We start from the raw sequence: 5,913 nt of genomic DNA on the forward strand, positions 1-5,913 counted from the left end.
TGTCTGCTTGACATGTTTCTTTGCCGATGAATGTGTAATTCCGCTAATCTCCGATCCACCAAATATTACGTTAATTGTTTTCTCTGGTGGTAGTGGCTTTTGTTCCTCTTCTAGTTTTTCAGCTTGGGACATCGCCGCTCTTCCTCTTTCTGATAGTAAATCCTGAAGATAACTTTTCTTAAGTAATTGAGTTATTTCTTTTTTGAGGGTGAAACAGTCGTCTGTTGTATGCCCGTAATCGTTATGAAACTCACACCATTTGGAAGTATCCCTTTGATCTAGCGGTTTATGCAATTTGTCGGGCCATCTAACAGCATCTCCCATTTTCTTCAGCACTGATAAGATTTAATTTGGTGGAATTACCAAATTGTATTAAGGAGATTGAGGTTTCTTCTTGAAATCGATCGGTTTAGGATCTTTGCGAGGATATCACGGAGCTTCTGAACTTGTTTGCTTTTGTTCAGATTTCTTCGGCTGCTCTGTTAGTCGCTCTGGAAGCCTTCCTTCATCTTCTAGGAATTTAATTTGAACACTTGCTCTTGCCTGAACTTCTTGAAAAGACTTACATGGATAACGGGTAAGCTTTCCGTATAATTTGCTTCCAGGTAGAAGAGCCATGCGAAATGCATTGATCGCAATTTCATCTAAACATCCTGGAATTTCCAGTTTTTCTTTATTGAATCTCGTCAAGAATGATCGTAGAGATTCTCCTTGCTTTTGTCGCAGTCGATATAGATCATCCGATGTTGGAATTATTTTCCTGCTGCTTGCAAATTGTTCAAAAAATGCATCGGCCAATTGTGCGAATGAAGCGATTTGCCCTTCTGGAAGATTAAGATACCACTTCAAAGGAGGTCCCACCACGGTTGAACTAAATCCTCGGCACATGCATGCTTCATGCTTGTTGAATGGGTATGATACCAGAGTCAATCGTTGACTATACTGATCCACATGATCTTCTGGATCAGTGGTACCATCATAAGGTTTAATATGTGGTATGATGAATTTCTTTGGGAGCTCTTCCATGGCAATGGCATGAACAAATAGAGATTTGAGGAAAGTATGATTTTTCTTTATAGGTGGTGACATGCCTGGTATCCTGAAGAAGGCTGATTCCATTTCTTCTAGTCTTTTATCGACACTTCGCTGCGTTGCAATTTCTGGCAATGTTGTAGTTATGTTTGACCAAGCACCAATTGTTGGGATAGCCGAAGATGACGTTGGTATAGGAAACAGTGGTGCCATGGATTGTGTTGTTGGCCTCAGAAACTGAGTTGATGTTGATGCCAATGATGATTCTATCTGATGAACAAATCCTTGCGTTGGGAATTTGTGTTGTTTGTCCATCATTGAGTCGAACAGAAGTACTTGGGACAGTACTTGCAGGGACGGTTCTGGTTACATGTGGACTTGAAGGTTGATTCATAAGATCAAGTAGCTTTTGATTTTCTCTTCGAACAGTCAACTTTTCTTGCTCCAACTGTTGGACCCTTCTTTTATGTTCGTCGAAGCGTTGAATCAAAGCGTTCATCTTCTCGCTTACGGCATCATCTCGTGAATCTTCTGCGTTTGTCATTGTGATAATACTATCTGCTTCCCCTATCTAGCGCGCCAAATTGTTGATGTAAATTATCGACAATCGAATTGTGGAGAATGAATGGGAAAATATAAGACAAAACAGAGAGATTTTACGTGGTTCGGCTTTTAGCCTAGGTCCACGGTGCAGAATGATATGGTATTTTATTTATCACTCGTGAATACAGTGCGAGTAAGAAATCTCCCTCTGAATCCCCTTCCACCCTCCTAATGAACTCCTTTTATGCTTTTCTTGAGCAGTTACCAGCAGTTGTGGCAGTTAGAGAAGTTCATAGCAGTTTGGAGGAGTTTGCGATAGTTTGGAGGAGTTTGTAGTAATTTGTAGTAGTTTCGGCTGTCACCTTTTAACGAGGAACTGCCTTATCTTCGGCTTCGTCCCTTAGTTATTAGTTCGACCTTCTTTGCATCGGCTTTGTACTGTCTTGATAAGACCAAATCCTTTTTGGACTGTAAGTTCTGGTCTGTTTTATGTTGTTGGGCTTCGGGGCCCTAGCCTTTGTCGGGCTTTTGTTATTGTTGGGCTTCGGGGCCCAAGCCTCTGTTGGGCTTTTATTTTGTTGTTGGGTTGAACATGACCCATATAATTTGTTGAGGTTGACTTTGACCCCTACAATTCTCTTCGGCATTGATGACGTATCATGCGGTCTAGGGCGGAGGGAGGGGATTGTACTGGGTTGTAGTCTAATGCAGATTTTAAGAAAAATATACTTCTACAAATGATAAAAAATAAAATATACTTTTACAGATGATGAATTTCTAGAAGCGTTGACGAAGAGCCTGCGAGGAAATGAAGGGAGACCAAAAGGCGCAGTCAACGATGGATTTCGGATCTCTGAGAGAGTGGCTGAAGGGTGGGTATTATAGTAATGTAGTCCTAGACTCCTAGTATGTTGTGATTACGTGGCATGTGGGTTTGTCTAAAGAACGGGACATCATCAATTGGGTTTTTTTGAAAAATAACCCTCGCTAATAAAGAATTTTTAAATCTAACCCTTCTTTTCAAAACACTTAAATATAACCCTTTTGACAAAGAAAAAGACAAAATTACCCTTGCACGGTTCAAAATGCTGAAAGCCAACAGTAACCGTCTCGAATTGCGTAATACCCATCCTTTCATCTTCTTCTTCGTTTATTCACACACGAGCAAGATAAAAAATTCTCTCACATCTGCATCTTCTTCCTTCATCTTCTTCGTTCTTCCGAGAAACTTACTTTGTTGGAATTTCTTCTTGTTTTTTACTAACGAACAACAACAACAAACGCGACTAAGGTTAGTTTCATTTCATGGATTGACTGTGCTGGTTTTACGTTATCTTTGTTTGAATATTCGTTCATATGTATGAGATTTTTGGAAGATGTTAGTGAAACAGTCATGCGTGTAACATATATGTTATAGGGTATTGGGTTTCGTTGGTAAAGGCGTGCATGTTGGTTGTTATCAGTTTTACAGTACACGTAAAAAGGTGTTGTACTGTTTATGAAAGTTTGTATCTTTTTCATTGATAACTACTTTTATTTAGGTTGATAACTATATTACTTTTAGGTTGATAACTGTATTACTTTTTGGTTGATAACTGTATTACTTTTAGGTTGATAACTTTATTACTTTTTCGTTGGGAACTGTATTACTTTTTCGTTGAGAACAGTATTACTTTTTTCGTTGATAAATACATATATATTTAGTTGATAACTGTTTTGGTTTTGTGTTTATGTTTGATAAACTTATTTTACACCTTTCATATACATGCAGATTTGACATAAAATGGCGTACAAGATTCCCATCAATGAGAGATTTGGTGCCAAGGTTCTTTCTTTTTCAAAGTTATATGAAACAATAAGCGATATCAGGAGTAAGCTGAGCGAAGATCAGCTGACTTTGTTTAGGGGAACCTGTTTTGGTGCTTTCTTACAACTGAAAAACATTAAATGGGCTCCACAGATTGTACACCAACTCCTCCTTCGGCAAGTACAATCAAAAGAGGATGAAAAGAAAGGGAAGTTGGTGTTTTTCATTGGTGGAAAAGAATCTAGTTTTTCAATAAGGGAATTTAACCTCATAATTGGACTGAGGTGTCACTCCCTACCAGACATCTCATTATATTTGAAAGAGATGGAGAAGTCTGGTGAACCTAGGGTGGGCTTGCAGAATAAGTATTTCAATGGAAGCTATCATATTTCATGCCAAGAGTTACGAAGGACTTTTATGTAGTGCCAAGATCCAGAAGATGTCTTTAAGTTGGCACTTGTATATTTTGTTGAGTATGTACTCTTAGGTAGAGACGTGAAGCTGTTGATTGGTGTTGATTTCTTGAATCTGGTTGATTATGTTGATATGTTCAACAAGTACCCATGGGGGACTTTGTCCTACAAGAAGACAATACAGTCCCTGACTAATTGTCTTGTTGGAAGGTCCGACAAATTTAAGGCCAAACAGAATGATTATGAATTGTACAATCTACTGGGCTTTCCTTGGGCTTTCCAACTATGGGTATATGAGGTTATTCCCAGTATTGCAGCAAGTTTTGCAGACTGTGTTGATCTGAATTTGTTGCCTAGAATGTTGAAATGGTCATCAACTAAGGCACCAAAGTCGAAGACTGTCAACGATATATTGGAGGTGGATGAGGTAATTATATTTTTGTGGTTTATAATGAAAATGTTTAGTTTGATGATTTACAATTTAGATGTTTTATTTGTTATTGAAAATTTTACGTTGGTATTGTTATATTTACGTTGGTATTGTATAATTTTACGTTGGTATTGTATATATTTACGTTGGTATTGTATCTATTACAATACATTTACGTTGGTACTGTATAGATTTTAGGTTGGTATTATATATATTTACATTGGTATTGTATATATTACAATACATTTACGTTGGTATTGTATAGATTTTACGTTGGTATTGTATATATTTACGTTGATAATATAATTTAGATGTTTTAATTTATATTATTTTTTCATCTTCATGTTACAGTCTTTGAAATGGTCAACACACACTCAGAAAGTGACCAAGACTACACATTTAATTGTGAAGGGAATGTAGGTGTCTTGTTAAAGAAGGCAAAGAAAGTCAAGCAACCCATTCAGAACCCTGGAGCTGACTCTGATGTCAGCTCAGTTAAAAAGTCAGATGATACATTTGAGATGGGATTGCTTGTGAGTTCGTTGATCAGGGGATTGGTCAAGGATACTTTTGCTGCATTAGAAAATAAACTGGATGGGAAGATAAATGATATCTCGGTGAGACTTAGTTCTATTGAGCACGAGATTGTGGGCCTAAAATCTGCTCAGAAGTTGAGCAAAAAAGAAGAAGAAAAGAAAATTATACATGATCAAGTTGAGGAAGAGGAAGAAAAGGTGGGAATTAAGAGGAAGATTGTGAAGATGAGAGCGATAAAAAAGGGGAAGCATGTAAAGAAAAATACTCTGAGAAGGAGCTCACGTTTAATGCCGAAGGCAGCCAAAGAAATATCAGAGTTACAAGAGTTGGAGGAGAAGAAAAAAGTGGGTTTGGAAGAGCTGATTTCCAGGAGAAAGAAGGCTTCAATGAAGAAGAAGCCTTCTTTAAATGATGATAAAGATGGAGTTGGAGCTGAGCAGGTGGAAATTGGGCACCTAGAGAAGGGTGATATAACATCTATCGAGGGGGAAGATCACTTGGCAACTGAATCCAATGAAGTTTTCGATAAAGTTATTAGCGATATTATTGAGAAGGTGGATCAGTTGCCAACTTAAACAACCGATGATGATGATGATGCAAATAGATTTTATGTTGCCCCCCATGTCGATGAGATTGTTGATGATGATGATCGTCATCTTGATAATCCTTCTGTAGCAATTGAGAAGGGTTACAGTGTTGATATCAAGGTTGATGATAAAGTTGATAATGACCAGTTTGAAGTTGATAACAGTGAACTTAAGGTTGATAACCTTACGTTTATGGTTGACAATACGGTTGCAACTACTTCAGATAAGGTTGATACCAATGAATTTATGGTTGGTATCTCTGAAGTTAAGGTTGATCAACCTGATGAACTGGTTGATGCCTCAGTTGAAGAAACTGAGAATGTTGAAATGGTTGATGGGGGTAGTTCAATTGCTAATGAGGAGGATGATACTGATGCCAATAAATTACGTTTGTTGGCAAAGCTTGCAACAGAAGGTCAACAGTATCAGAGCAAAAGATTGAAGAAGAGGGGTTTGTACCAAGTGTCACCATATACTGACCCTTCCAAGAAGAAGAAAAAGATCCTCCCAGAGTTCAATCCTATTTCAGAGTATCCAAACGAGTGGGAAGTTGAAATGGATTAA

The sequence above is a fragment of the Tripterygium wilfordii genome, chromosome 9 (assembly GCF_013401445.1).
Source record: "Tripterygium wilfordii isolate XIE 37 chromosome 9, ASM1340144v1, whole genome shotgun sequence".
Taxonomy (NCBI): domain Eukaryota; kingdom Viridiplantae; phylum Streptophyta; class Magnoliopsida; order Celastrales; family Celastraceae; genus Tripterygium; species Tripterygium wilfordii.